Here is a 15,387-nt window from a genome sequence, read left to right on the forward strand (position 1 = left end):
CTAAAACATCAGTGTGTTATCAACATTATTCTCATCCTAAATCCAAAACACAAAATTAGCTCTATCCCAGCTGAAACAAGGACATATGCTTTATGAGCTTTCATGTCTGCTTATTGATGTAAGCATAATAATTTAATTATTAAAACTTACCAGAAACTCCTTTCTCTTTTTTGCTCTGTATTCCTGCAGAAGGTCATGTCACTGCCTAAAGCCTCTGTATTTTAAAGCAGTAAGAATCTGGGTAGTCAGATCCTACTCATGATGGCCAAACACAACTTCTCAGCACGTCTGCAGCTGCTGACACACAGATTCAAGACAAGAACCTCTATTGTTATTGGAAAACAAAAAAGGAAGTTTCTACCTATCAGATAGTCTCCTTTTTTTCACCCTGAACAGCAGTGTCTTAATTTCTCATCAGCAGCAACAGCAAAAGACAAAGAAGGATAAAGGAGGTTGGTTGGCTGATTTGTCTGACATTTTAACAACAGTTGTAAACAAGAGCTTTGTATGTTAATAATGTCTTTACAATGGCAAGTCCTTGCTGAAGATGAAGAACTGTGTCATTTATGTTTAGTTTACGTCAAGTTAATGGCACGGTAGGTTTTCATTCTACAGATGTGACCTCTGTGATGATGGTCTGTCATCGTTCAAGGGAGTTTTGTACTTACAAGGACAGTATAGCTCTTGTCAGCAGACTACAGTTTGTTCTTGGATTAAAACACTTTAGACAAAATTACTTCCTAAATTAACATTTTCTTTTTGGCCTCTAACCAAAGATTTAACTGTAATGATTAATATGAACAAATTTGCTTCTCCTTTATCTAGCAAGGCAAGTGTAAAATACTACCACGTCCAGATAGCAAGACATTCATTTTGCTTCCACTGAGAAAATGTCTCAGCTTTAGAAATGCAGAGGGAGTTGTAGTAGCAGATAAAATACATTTCATGCTGGAACACTGGAAAGCAGTGTCAGTGCAAATCAGTGTAAGGCTTGGAGGATTTTATACCAGGTTAGCACATATGTTGGTATTAGTGAAAAGAAGTAAAGTAAGGTTCATTGTAGTTCTAAGCAGACCTTAGGCCGGCAGCTAAGGGGACATAAATGAAATAACCCTTCCATACACAAAATGTTGTTGAGAAATGTTGGTATTTCTGCTTTCCTTCACTTTTTAGAGTATAGCAAAATATTTATGAGGATTTAGAGTTGCGACTCAAAATTGCAGGCCAGATTAAGTCACATGACTTGTTGCAGTGCATGTATAATTATGGAGATCAATATCCATGTAACAGGTTTTGATAATACAAAGAGCTCTTTCAAGATACTTCTTAAGAGAAATTTTTTTTCCTTTTCATTCTCAACTGCAAAACCTCCTCCAGAGTGCTGAGGAAACAGGCCATTTAAATTCTCTTTTCACTTAACAGAAAACTCCCCTTTTAATCAGCCTGAATTACAAAATTCTCATCTGTATTAAGAAATTTCATTTAGTCTCTCCTGTAAATAAGTGATTTCTATGCAACAGGGTAGATAAAGGACAAACTGCAACTGGAAAGAGTGGAATTTATTAAGAGTTACAATTATTCATGTCCCACTTTAAGCAACCCATACTATCAAGCCTGAAGCTAATATGACTCCTTGTTAAATATTTCTGATTGATTACAAACACTGTGCCAAGTGGGAATTAGGACTTGAAGCTAGTATTTATGCATATATCATTGTGTATGTACAGTGAATATTCAAAATGCAAAACAAATATAACTCATTATCTGTATAGTATACGGAAGACATTGCAATAACACGAATATACTTCTCTCAGCAGGTTCACAGGTAGGTTAACCAATATCGTACTTGCAAATAGTCTGTTCTAACATCTGTTGAGGCACTTAACCTGGAAAAGTCACACATAGAGGCTGTATGACCCTGAAAGTCTCTTCAAATACAAACCTCTCTTCAGGTGACACAAATGACTACAAGAAAGCTCCAATAACATGTTGGGGGACACAGAGCTGTTGTGTCCTCTTTCACATAAGCTGCATGGTTTTTTAAATATCAAAGGACAATCTCCTATTTGTTTTACATGAGTCAGATTTCCGTGCTTATATGCATGGATTGCTCTGCTTTCATGCAGAGAACTGCTGGGCTTATCACTATATCTCCACAACACAGTGGAGGTCCTATTTCAGTTGGCTCTCATTGCTCCCAAGAGCTCAGGAAATGGCTGCTGCCTTTCCTCCTATCCCTTTCTCTGCCAGGATCAGTGCTTTTCCTGCCACTTCCTCCACATCTGTCTGAGACAACTGGAATAGATAATGGACTGTGAAAGTAGCTTCTGACAGCGGGCTGATAACGCTCAACTGTGTATTTTATTCTCCACTGATGCAATCCTTGCTGCCACTAAGCAGTCATGCTGCCTACACAGAATTATGTCCTGTTTGGAAAGCGGCTGGTGTGAGCAGTAGAAAATTATGCTGGTTATAAGCGGGAACATTTCAAAGATCTGTCCACATACTTTGTGGAAGGCATGCAGTTCCTCTTTGTCAGTAGCATAAAGTGTGAAGATCCCATTTAAGGACCCTCACTGTGAAAGGACAGCCTGGTCATCTCCATTACCAAGAATACTTTTCAACATTTGCTTTTGGGTGGCATAATTCCTCACTCTGGAGAAGCAGGTAACTGTTAAAATCCATGTACCCCCATTTCTGGCTGGATTGCCGTGCCTTACCCCAGTCAGTTATGAACACAATAATACATAGAGATTCAATCTGCAATAAAAGGTGATTTTGTTCCTGGATTTTGCCTTGGACTAGCATCTGGGTCATGCTCAAGTCTCTGTACTGGCTACTAGTCAATTTCTGCTAGGAATTTAAAGCTTTGATTCTATTTTCCAAAGCAAGTAATGGAGCAAATCCAGCTACAAGAGAAACTGAATTTCAGTCCAAAATTTACAATTTTTATTTTCCTTCATTCAAGCCACACAGAACACAAACTACAATGAAACTTTTTTGAGCTGGAGGCACAGTGTCCTCCAAGATCATCCATGAGTAGAAAAATATTCCAGACGAATACTGGCAAAACCAGAGTTTAGCAATCTTTAGGAAGCACTGCACAATCTTCCTACCTATGGTGGTACGCACAATTTTCACTCTCTCCTGTATCCCTGAAACCCTTACTCATCTCAGACTGAGTTTGGACAGAAAAGGAATGGTTCAGGCAGTTTATGAGATGTAGAGGGTAGCAGGAGGGAAAACTTTGCTAATGCTGAATTAATGGAGGCAGTTTTGTTTTCATTTATGGTGATAAGCAGTAGCATGTAATCTTTTATTTAGAGTAGAAAAGGGAGGTGCTAAAGGGCAAAACTTCTCCGTTATAAGAACATCTCCCTCCATTTACACAGCAAGGTCAGATGAAGGCAAAAAGGACAATGTAATCTATCTTTCATGGAAGGTGTTGAATTTTTAACAAATTATTTTGGCTGAACATGTCCTTAGACAGTGGTGATTTAGAGCATTTAATCAGGCTCCCAGAGTATCCTCACATCTGTTTTGCCATATTTCCTGTCTTTTTTTGTTGTGAATTTTCTCGTGACACAGTCTCTGGATGTGGAATTACAGAATAATTCCAGCTGGAAGGACCATGGAGGACTTTAAATCAGTCCTTGCTGGCTTTTGGCCACTTTTTCGCTAAAAAGAAGCCAAAAATTTTAATCAAAAACTACTTTTTCTGTTAAAACCCTACTTAACAGAGAAGTATTTGAACAGAGTTACATGTAACTGGCTGGACCTCATCCTAAATCCTCCCTCTTAAGATAAAACATTGACACTTCTGAGCCATCCAGAGTAATATTTGTCTATAAAAGATGCATAGATAGCAATAGCATTCCTGGTCTCATCTGAAGAACTATGATGTAAATGAGAGCATTTCCAAGGACTGCAATGACTTTGTCAAGGGCCTGACTAAGCTATGACATTTCCTCACCAATTCTACCTACATACTATAGGAGCAGGTTCTTTCTTGGGAGTAGGTTATAGTCAATAAATATGAAACCACTTGCATTAATTATCATCCACTTTTAAAGTTGTTTCATGCATTTTTTCACTGGCTGAAGAAATTCTTGAAGAGGCCATATATTTTTGCATTGTCTCAAGATGTTCAGATATTGCATGATTCATTTGCTAGTGCTAGCACAGTGATCATTACATAGCACAGCGCATCTTCATGAAAATAGTATATGCTGGGAAGAAAGATGCTTATTTACATTGCACAGAAGAGAAGATTCAAAGTGGTAGTAGTCTTTGTCTGACACAATTTCACAGTGAAATCAGTGAAATATTTTAAAGGCACTGAAGAACATAACAGTTGGAGAATGTAATAATAAACTGCTGGTGACTCCTGTTAATATCAGGGTTACCAGAGATTATAAGAGAGGAGTCCTTGAAAAAAATAAAGGATTTCTTGGCTTGTAGTGAAAGGATAAGGGTTTGAGATCTAAATGTGACTCTAATCTATTACATCTTGACACATCTTAAAATTGTTGTTATCATGCTGCAAACATTTTTCACACCTCAGGCTGAAAATACAATGCATTACAGATTGTTTCTGGTTTCTAACTATATCTGTTCCCATTTTGCATGGTTAAAAGGTTATGAAACAAATCCCATTTCATACCATAAATTCTCAAATATGCATTTTCCACCAGAACAGGTCAGGAGGGAGTCATCATGCTAGATCCAGTTGTATGGTCTGACTCACCCCCCACACCTAAGAAGGATTCACTGACATTTCTGAAGTGCTGCCGGGGATGGAGAGATCGGCCCACATGGATCATTTGCTTCATGAAGCCTTACTATTAATAACACTTTCATCCAAGATAGATGTCTAGTCTGTCTTACATATGCTTACCTACCAAACACATTCTATGAACAGATGCATTTACAAAATATGGATAGCACTGAATGTTGAAGCAGATTCAGCCTCAGTCTTCCCTTGCCTTTCTTCACCTCCTTCCCTTCCTGTTCTCCTCCTTCTTCTTCCTCCTTCTATTTTCCTTCCCCTTCCCATCCCATCATTACTTCACACTTCATCATCATATTGAACTGTCAGTGGCTGAGATGAGTTACGAGCTTTAGCTTTGGTCCTAGACATTTTACTTGCTGTGTGCACAAAGTTTTTGTGAGGTTGTTTATGTAATCTAAAGTACACCTTGAGATTATATAGCCAAGTTTCAGATGTTAACTATCCCCCCCTTCTGACCTCTGTGATCTTGCCTTACGTCTTGGTCTGTCACAGCTACTGCAGGATTTACTGCCTCACCACCACTCTGGCTTCCATGGGCCCTCCTGTGTCCAGAGAGAGGAAAAAAGTTGGTGCTGGTGAAGGATGAGCTCTTATGCAAGCTGTGGGACTGGAGGGACCTAAGCCTCAATTTCTAAGGGACAAAGCCTCCTACTTTTTAAAGCAGTTTAATAGCATAAATCCAGTTCTGAAATAATTTATGATGGGGTTCTTCTCAGCTATCCTGAGCAGAACAAACCCATCTTTTTTTGAAGGCATCACCTGAGTGCACTGTAGAGTCATTGGAGAAGACTTTTGGGAGATGATTTTGGGAGTTGCTTTTGGGAGATGATTGATGCCATCCAATAAGGTCACAATGAAGGAGGTATCTGCTACCCTACAGATACTCTACAGGAATAAAATGTTACTGAAAGGCAAGAAGTCATTCCCATATTAAGGCTCGCTTAAGTAACTGCTTTGCCTTCTTTGTGATGTAGCTCCTGCTTCTCATGACAGTAACATGCAGTTTATTAGGACCTTCTTCAGCCAGTAAAGGCTGGAACACCTGCAGATCATGGACAATATTTGCTTATATTGAGTCAGCAGCAAGTAGGTGTCTGTCCTTGTAAATGAGTGTCCTCATGGGATTCATACCCAAAAGTCTGTATCTGGCCAGGCTTCTGCCACTTGGAAGTCTTTTTCCGCATCTCAGCATTGGCCAAACCAGGAGTCTCTGCTTGGACAGTGAATGTGTGAATGGGGTTTGCCTTCTTAGCCTGTGCTACTTCCCATGATCTGTTGTGTAAAACAGGCACAATTTGAACATTGCTTGTTGGGTTATAAAGCAAACAAAAATGAAGAAGCATATGAGCTGAGGAGTGGCAGAAATAAGTTTGACTAAATGTTGTCAAATCTCATTTTAAAAGCAAAATAGATTCCCTTTCTCAGTCCCCACTCCTACTCAGCCTCTCTCTGATTTTCTGCATTATCTGATGTATTTAGGTTTTCCTGCATTTGCAAATTTATACTGTCAGCTGTCACTTGGATCTGCAACCTTTAAGATTTCATTGCCAAAACCAATATTTCATTGCTGATAAGGTAAAATTTTTCAGCTCCCTTGTTTAAGAACCTAAATAAGGATCAGGTCTTCTAAAGCGTCCTTTATCTGTGAGTCTTGTAACTAGAGGTTCAAAAGGATAATCCATGCATTATGTATGCTGAGATGTGAAAGTCAAATTCTCTGTAAAAGCTGTAGCAACATATTTTGTGCTGAAGTCATTGGCATTTTTTTTTTTTCTTGAATATTGGTTATAGACAAATGTCAGACTTTGGAAATACATGTCTGAAAATGACTAAGGAGATTGAGTCCCTTTTGTTTGTGACAGACTCATAAGTCACACAGCCATTAAAGGAAAATCTAATCCCCTGTACATTCATATATAGCCAGGCTCATGCCACTCAGAAACCACAGGCGAAAAAAGATCAATATTTGCTCCAATGAAGGCATAAGCAAATCAAGACAAAATTACTTTTCAGGAAAAGTGAAAACTAGAGTATATATGTAGTAAAGTATATATATGCATCAACCAAACAAAATACCCAGACAACTGGGGATTAGATAATTATTGTCATCACTTGTATCTTATTTTTTATGTGTCACAATGGCAAATCTAAAGCCTTTTCCCAAAAACTGTCATTCATCAAAACTGGTTCACCTACAGACATAAGCATATCACAGAATTGATATAAGGATATCACAGAATTGAATTCACATGATGCACAGTACCTCTTCACTGTTAATACCTACTGGTATTTGAACCCGGAGATTTTGCCAGTTTTCAGCTTTTTAATTTAGTCACTGAAATAGGTTTCTATGTGATTTCTTTCATCTTCTTGGGTAAAGCAGTAAGTATAATGTAGTTCACACACTAGTTTAATCTAGTTTACTACTATGTAAAGCAACATACAAGGGAAATTTAGCTTTATGAAATCCAGAACTTATTAGCCTCTGGCTGGTAAAATAGCTTAAGGATCTGTATTTCTCCTGCTGAGAAAACTTAAGGCCTTCTTCTCCAGCAATGAATGAGGGTGATCTCTCGCAAAGTTCTTCCACTGGCTAAGCGCTGTAAAGTTTTTCCTTCATCTTCGCCTCTATTCTCTTCTCTGCTTTGCTTTATTTTCTTCTTCAAGTGTATAAACTTGTGCTGGTAATTAATCTTTATAAAGCTGAAAACTTTGCAGAGTGAGCACTACCCATGTCATTGCATGAGTTGTCTGATAGACACCTCTTTTGGCACTTGCCAGTCCTAACGTAACAGCCAGTCATTTTTATCTCACTCCTCTACGTTAGTGTTCTTGGTAAAAAGTTTTTTATTCCTGCAATGGACAGGAAATCCATTCAAGACTCAGCTTGACTGAATTAGATACTGCATAAACAAGAAGGAAAGATATCCTTTTCCCCCAAAATGTATTAAAAATATTTGAAGTGAGGGGTGGATTAGGAGCAAGAAATAAATACACAGAAGGGGAATTTTTTGCCCCAAAATCTGGTGCTTGTCAGGAATGCATCCTGTGACCTCCCTATTCCTTTGCTCCTTGCAAGGGGACTCTCCCCATGTGATGAATAATCTGTCAGATTATTTGCTTTCTATGTTATTCTGTATGGCCACCAGCTACCCACCAAGGTGCTCTATCACTCCCCCTCCTCAACAGGACAGGGGGAAAAAATATGATGAAAAGCTCTTGTGTTGAGATGGCGGCAGGGACATCACTCAGCAATTACTGTCATGGGCAAAACAGACTCAATTTGGGGAAAGCAGTTTAATTTATTACCAATTGGAGTCGGATAATGAGAAATAAGAACAATCTTAAAACCCTTCACCCTATCCATCCCTTCTTCCTGGGCTCAACTTCACTCGTGATTTCCATAACTCCACCCCCCCAAGCAGCACATGGGGACAGGGAATGGAGACTGTGATCAGTTCATCACAGGTTGTCTCTGCCAATCCTTCCTCCTCACGCTTTTCCCCAGCATGGGGTCCCACCCATGGCAGACAGTCCTCCACAAACTTCTCCAACATGGGTCCATTCCACGGGCTGCAGTCCCTGAGGAACAGACTTCTCCAGTATGGGTTCCCTACAGGGTCACAAGTCTTGCCAGAAAACTTGCTCCTGTGTGGGATCCTCTTCATGGACCTCAGCTCCTGCCAGGAGCCTGCTCCAGCACAGGCTTCCCACAGGGTCACAGCCTCCTTCGGGGAGCCACCTGCTCTGGTGTGGGGTCCTCCATGGGCTGCAGCTGGATATCTGCTCCACTGCTAACCTCCATGGGCTGCAGGGGGACAGCCTGCCTTGCCATGGTCTCCATCAGGGGCTGCAGGGGAATCTCTGCTCTGGCACATGGAGCACCTCCTCCCACTCCTTCATCACTGGCCTTGGTATTTGCAGGGCTTTTTTTCTCTCACATATTCTCACTCCTTTCTCCCAGGTGCTGTTGTTGCACAGCACTTTTTCCCCCTTCTTAAATACGTTATCCCAGAGATGCTCTCACTGTTGCTGATGGGCTCAGCCTTGGCCAGCGGTGGGTCCATCTTGAAGCCAGCGGGCATTGGCATTATTGGATGTGGGGGAAGCTCCTGCTGTCTTCTCACAGAAGCCACCCCTTCAGCCCCATTGCTGCCAGAACCTTGCCACAGAAAGCCAATACACTCACTGTAATAGAAACACCACAGAGTCCTCACACAACCACAGATGTCTGGTTCTGTACACATGTATGTTGGTGTGAGGGAAGAGATGAAGAGAGGAAAAGCCATTGCCATGATTGGATATTCTGCTGTACCATTTCTCATGGAAAGGCAGGATGAGATTCAGGGCTGCCATAGCAACTGCATGACTCACCCTGTTGAGGCAGCTTTGCAGACCTTAACTAGTGGAGAATACTTGCAGCACTTAGGGAGTAAATTTTTGCCTATGTCTTTTCTTTTTTCTTAGTACATATGCTGTCAAGCATGATTATATTGTTACTCAAGGACTGAGCTGAGAGTTTTGGTGAAAGGCAGAAACATGATTCTCTGAAGGAGATCCCAAACTGGGAGTCATGCTTGGGAGAGGGCGGGGGATGGTGTTTTTACTTGCATTTACTCTAGAAAAGGGAAGACTGAGAATGTGAATGCCTGGCAGTAGGTTTTTTCTTACACAAGGGGTGTCCTGTGGTTATAAATTCCACTGCATATCATTTTGCAACAGTTTCAAATAAGAGCTGAGGTTGTTTTTCAGACCAGTCTTTTTTACAAGGAGGCATAATGTTTTGTGAGTGAGAAGACGTTCCTCTGGAATAATATTTATAATGTTACTAGTAATTTGATTCTTCCAGCTAAGAGCAGCTCCAGATGCTCTTTCTCATTTTCCACCCTAAACAAATTGTCCAGTTCTATTTCTGTAGACAAAGTTAACAGTAGCCATCTGTGCTTGAGGAAAAGTCTTGGGGAATTTTAGTTTTGCTGGGAAAAAAAGTAATTCTTACAGAATTAACCAGAAAGGTGACTAATGTCATTTATGAAGGCTGTAACAAAATGGCTTTTGTCTAAGAATACAACCTCCTCGCAAAAAAGGGGAACACAAAATTAGTTCTCATAAGCAGCAGACTAAATTCCTTGACATTAATTCAACGCAGCAAGCAGTTAAGACCTGAAACAAATCACATGGAGAAGACCATTTCCTTTCTTGGCTTGTCTGCCAGCACCAGCCTATTGCAGCATCATATTTTCCAGTGGATTTTTCTTGTGATGTAATTTTGATTTTTGTTTTTAGTTTTTAGTTTATTAGGTGCTTTTAGGACCTAGAGTATTCCCCCTCCTATCTAGCGCAGGTAGGTAACCAAACCTTAGAGTTTGGCTGGCTGCATTCAGGAACCTGACATTTGTGCATAGGGACCAAAATCCTATGTCCTGCTAACACCTGGACAGGGACTGTTCCTTCTCAGAGATCCACCTCTGTCTCTGTTGTTTGTAACTCAAAACAATCTCATCTTGGACTGTAACATCAGAGATCATGTATTGCTGTTACTTTTGAGAAGTGCTAAGAAAATGAACACTGCAACAAGGCACTAAAGTGGATTTGGTAGAACAGGGGAACTAGAAAATCTTAAACTTTTACTTTGCCTTGTAGTACAAATGATCCCTATCAAACACAACATATTTAAGAAACTTCTTACTGTTAAGACATAATGCAGTCAACAAAACACTGCACTCTACCTCATAAAGAAATTAATTCTGTCATGGTTTTTGCAACAGCAGAGAAATTTGCTAAGATTATTTGCATATGGAGTAACCTTAACATTTGTTATGTCTGTATGTATAATACAAACACAATATGTTCAACCACAAACACAATATTGGCAAAGGACAGATATGGTTAATGAGTTACTGGAGTTATACATGTATTGATTTTAATGTTTCCTACACTTACTTTCCTGTGTGCATAGGAGAGGTGTCATTTCTGCCAACCTGAGCAGACTGTTCTACTTGTAAAACTACAAAAGCAGAGAGAAAATAATGAAATAAAAACTATACCTGGAAGAAAATCTTCTTCAAAATGTGAATATAAAAGCAGATAGCTGTGCTTTTGGGGCTCTACAGTAACTACAAAATAGAATCTAAGTGTTACATTCCTTGCTTGCAGAAGCCAGAAGTGACCCATTTTTCATTTCAGTGTATTTTAGATCAGTCTCTAAACCAGGAAAATCCTGCTACCCCAAGCATTATCTTTGTGACAAACAAGTGCAAACCCATGACCATCACAGAAGCAGGTAAGCACAATTTGTGCAATGGCTAAAAAGACATGCAGACCAAGTTCTTGAAGACCATGTCCACAAGATCAGATGCTGTTGCAGACAAGCCTATCAGTCTGGAAAAGTCTTATTTTGAAATGATCACTTTTCCTCTTCACTCTTCATCTCACCTGCCCCAAAAAGGGGTATCTCTGTGAAGGATCTGTATGGGTACTGCAAGTAAGAGCAGCTCTCTCACCTAGTCCTGGTGCTAGCCTGGCTGGTTTCTTTTTGATACACCTGTTCAATAAGAATAGTAGCAGCAGAAGCAGTATTAGTAGTATTAGAAATAATAATAATAAAAAAATGATTCTTTACTTAAATCTTGTGTTTGTCTGCAGTCAAACCTGCATAAATATCATGGCAGAAAACCAATTCAGTGGGATGATGTCCTGGTTTCAGCTGGGATAGAGTTAAACTTCTTTGTAGTAGCTACTATGAGACTATGTTTTGGATTTTTGCTGGAAACTGCGGTGATAATGTGGAGACGTTTTAGTTGTTGCTAAGTAGCAGTTATACTGGTCAAGGACTTTTTCAGCTCCCCGTGCTCTGCCGGGTGCACAAGAAGCTGGGAGGGGACACAGCCAGGGCAGCTGACCCAAACTGACCAGTGGGATATAGAAAAAGGGACACTGCCATGATGAGCACGGTAAATACAAGCCAACCTCTCTGAGAAAGAGATCACTGGCACATGAGCTTGGCAGTGACTCCCAAATGCCTAGCAACGTACCATAACAAGCAATAGCAACACTGGGTCTTTCTAACACCCACAGAAAAGTTTATTTAGCCAGTTTATGCCTGATACCACTTAATCTTTTAAAAAGACACAAGTTAAAAGCAATCTTACTGGATGGTAAATTTCATAAAAAATTCAGATCTCTCATCATGTGCACTTGTAATGCTCCAAGCACAATGAGACTGTGGTTCATGTTAGTCATATTAGCCATTACAATGGTGATTACCTCAACATGTTTTAAAGATTATGGTGGGATACAAGCTGCTGTAGCCTTGCTATTTTGGCTGTCTGCCACAAAATGTACCATCCTGCTAAATAACAATTTGCTAAATTATGCAGCTTCTCATTTCTCTAATTCATTTCAACAGAAACTCAGCTGCTCTTGGGGGTAGTGGTAGGGAGCCTATCTACTGTTTACTTAGGTAGAAAGGGACAGAACAAGATTTGCTCTCTTCATGTCCCCTGTCTTAGTTGTCAAAGCCATTTGTAAAAAAGTTTTATCATTGATTAAAAAAAAAAAATTGTATGGCCTACTGGAACTATTAAAAACTCCCAAACTGTGTTCAAAATTATTATTTATTTGCATGACAGCAACAATTCTGATGTCTGGAAATTGGCCTAGATCCATTTCAAAAACACTGATTGAAAAGGTAGTCTGACTTCAAGCATGTGCATGACTTTCATTGAACACAATCATCCCATGAGGCACTAAAGACTGTTAATTCAAGAGCAAAAAACCACAGCCTTTTATTATTCCATGACTACGTTTCACCCTATGAATTTTGATAAAGTGCCTGTCTTTATCCTATGCCTTTGCTTCTGTCCTGTGAAGCTGTCCTACCCCAGGAACTGGCATGCTGTCCTCCAGTGGGCTAAGTGATGGTGCAAATCCTCTCAGTCTCCCCACGCATATTATGTGTTCCAGTGGAGAGGCAGATTGTGTGTTCATGCTCAGAGCAGAGACCTCTGTGGTAAATAACTGTTTTAACACTTAAGGCAAAAATTTCTAACACCTCATTTTTGTCTTCCCCCTCTTCAACACTACACCTCCCTCTGATTGGCGTATTTACTGTAGCAGAAAATTATGCTCTTTTGGGAGGCCATGGCTGTGGAGTGAGAGGTGATGTCTTAGAGTAGCTATGGGTAATATTTCAGAAGGCTCGGAGTATTGCTAACAAAACCTTGACCTGGCCTCTGTGTCCTGTGTAGAAGTGGCAGAGACAGAGTGCAGATGACTGGGTTGATGTATGTAACTTGTGTTGCTGGGCAGAGACACTGCTGTGCTTTGAACCAGATAAAGAGTTTCAGCTTGCTAGGCTTAATTCCTTGATGCAAGAAACTGCTAGAATCAGTCTGGAGGTGAAATAAATACCCTGCAATCCATCAGGATTAAATGGGTTATATAAATGTTATACATCATACACCATTACCCTTTCATGTGATATGCACAGATCTAAACATTTTTCTTACTGGTGTTACAGAAATGGCTCTAAAATAAAAAATAACAGCAAACCTGTCCTTTGTTACCTTTGCCCTCTGTCCTTCATCCTCTTTAGAAGGGTACATTTTCCTATGGGCTACGGAGATAAGAGGCCTTATTTTCTTCTGGAGTTTTATGATTCAGAACATCTTTTCTTGCATCTGGCCAGGTTTTGGGGTTTTTGCAAAGAAAAGGGTGGTTATAAGTACAATAAGCCCACAACAGTTTCTAATGTATCATGAGTTTAGAGGATAAATGAGACTCCATTTTGAATTACAGCTGATTCAGGCATTGACATCATCTGGGTATGCTCCTGGTTCAGTCACAGCCTCACATTGAGGGTAACCCTTAGATGCACTGTGAGGATGGGTTTTTTTGTCCTCTTTCACTGACAGAACAAGTGCAATTGCAAAAGGACATGTATGATTGATCTGAGGTACATTATGATTAAAGATGTCAGGAAAGCATAATTTTTATTCTAAAAATAATTTAAAACCAAAACCAGCAAAAAAGCAGTCACAAACAATAATAACAAAAATGCAGAAAAGATCTAAATATGCTTTTTCTTTTTCTATTTTTATTTCGGGGGAGGGGGCGGAAAGTAAGAGGGTTTGGATGTTTACTGAAAATGCAAAACCAAATTCTTATGATGGAATCATTATCTTGATAAAACAAATATTTTATCTTAAAAATCATCAATTTCTACCTATTACGTTGTACATCCAAGAACTCTAGGGAGAGGCAGTGGTATATGTGCAACCATGGGATACCTGCAACAACAATTTCCTTTATCTCAGTTATTTCCTATAATAAAAGCATACAAATTTTGGTAGAGTTTAACCACTTTTGCAGGGTAACCCTTTGAACTAAAGATCTTCTTGGAGTATTTTTTATTATAAATGATAAATTACTTTATTTCAGTCACATGAACAAGGTCTTGAGAGCAAGTGGATTTCACTGTGGATGCCAATCTCCTCGTGTCCTCAGAGGAGTCAGGAAGAAATTCCATACATCAGCACTTTTTTGCTCACATACAGCTTACCCTCCTGTTTTCTCTTTTCATGCAGAAACTAAAAAGGTGTCACCTGACCCTTAAAAATATTCAGAGAAAATATTTTCCCATAAGCTGTGGCAGGAGCAGGGTAAAAGAATGATTTGCTTGCAAATAACATTTTCAGAGTAACCTCTTTCATTGTGTGGTTTGGGGTTTTTTTTATGTGTTAAGCCTTTTTTTTTTCTTATCTCATGCTGCTGTTTAGGTGAAAGCATATAATAAAGCTCCAAATTTTTAACCACACAGTGCACTTAGCTGGTTTATCTTTTCTAAAATGAAGTAAAGGATAGGGACATTTATCAATACCATACACAGTAATGGATTTGTGGCAAACATAAGCAGTGAATGATAGCTTCAGGCAAACTTTGTATTTTCTTTATGCTTAAGGTGCCTCACCTCCCCCTTTTTTTTTTTCATTTTAGCAGGACAACAATTTTTGGATTTCTATGCTGGGTCTACTCCAGAGAAATATGAAAGATGAACCTTTCCCCTTTCTTTTGCCCAGCCTTACCTGCTAAATGAAGGCTAGTTTTTTTCTGTGCCAATAGCTTCTACATTTGGATTTATGCTTCTGGCCATGCTCAGCCCTTGTCTCCACAGTAACATAGTTTAGTTATACGCCTGAATGCCAAATGCTCATGACCAGGTCTGTTAACCACAGCAGCTTACAACAGAATGCAGAACAGGTTGGCTTTAAAAACCTTCACACCTTTTGCTTCACAACTACTCTTCATGTGTTAATGAGGTTAGAGCATGACTGACCCATTGCTGATCTTCCTGGACTGGTGGTGGGAGTTTGGCAGAACATAAACTACCCAGATCAGAAGGGGGTCAATTCTGTTTAATTCCACTTATGCCTCCTGACTATGGCACTGATTCATAATGTTGCAGAAGAAGAGAAAATTTCACATAAGACCTGATTCAAGGTCTCCTAAAGCTGCTGAAGTGTGTTAATTCATTTCACTGGAATTGGGTCTGATCTTCAACAAACTCCAGTGTCCCAAGGTATTGGGGAAGATAT

Source organism: Phalacrocorax carbo, chromosome Z (genome assembly GCF_963921805.1).
Source record: "Phalacrocorax carbo chromosome Z, bPhaCar2.1, whole genome shotgun sequence".
Classification (NCBI taxonomy): domain Eukaryota; kingdom Metazoa; phylum Chordata; class Aves; order Suliformes; family Phalacrocoracidae; genus Phalacrocorax; species Phalacrocorax carbo.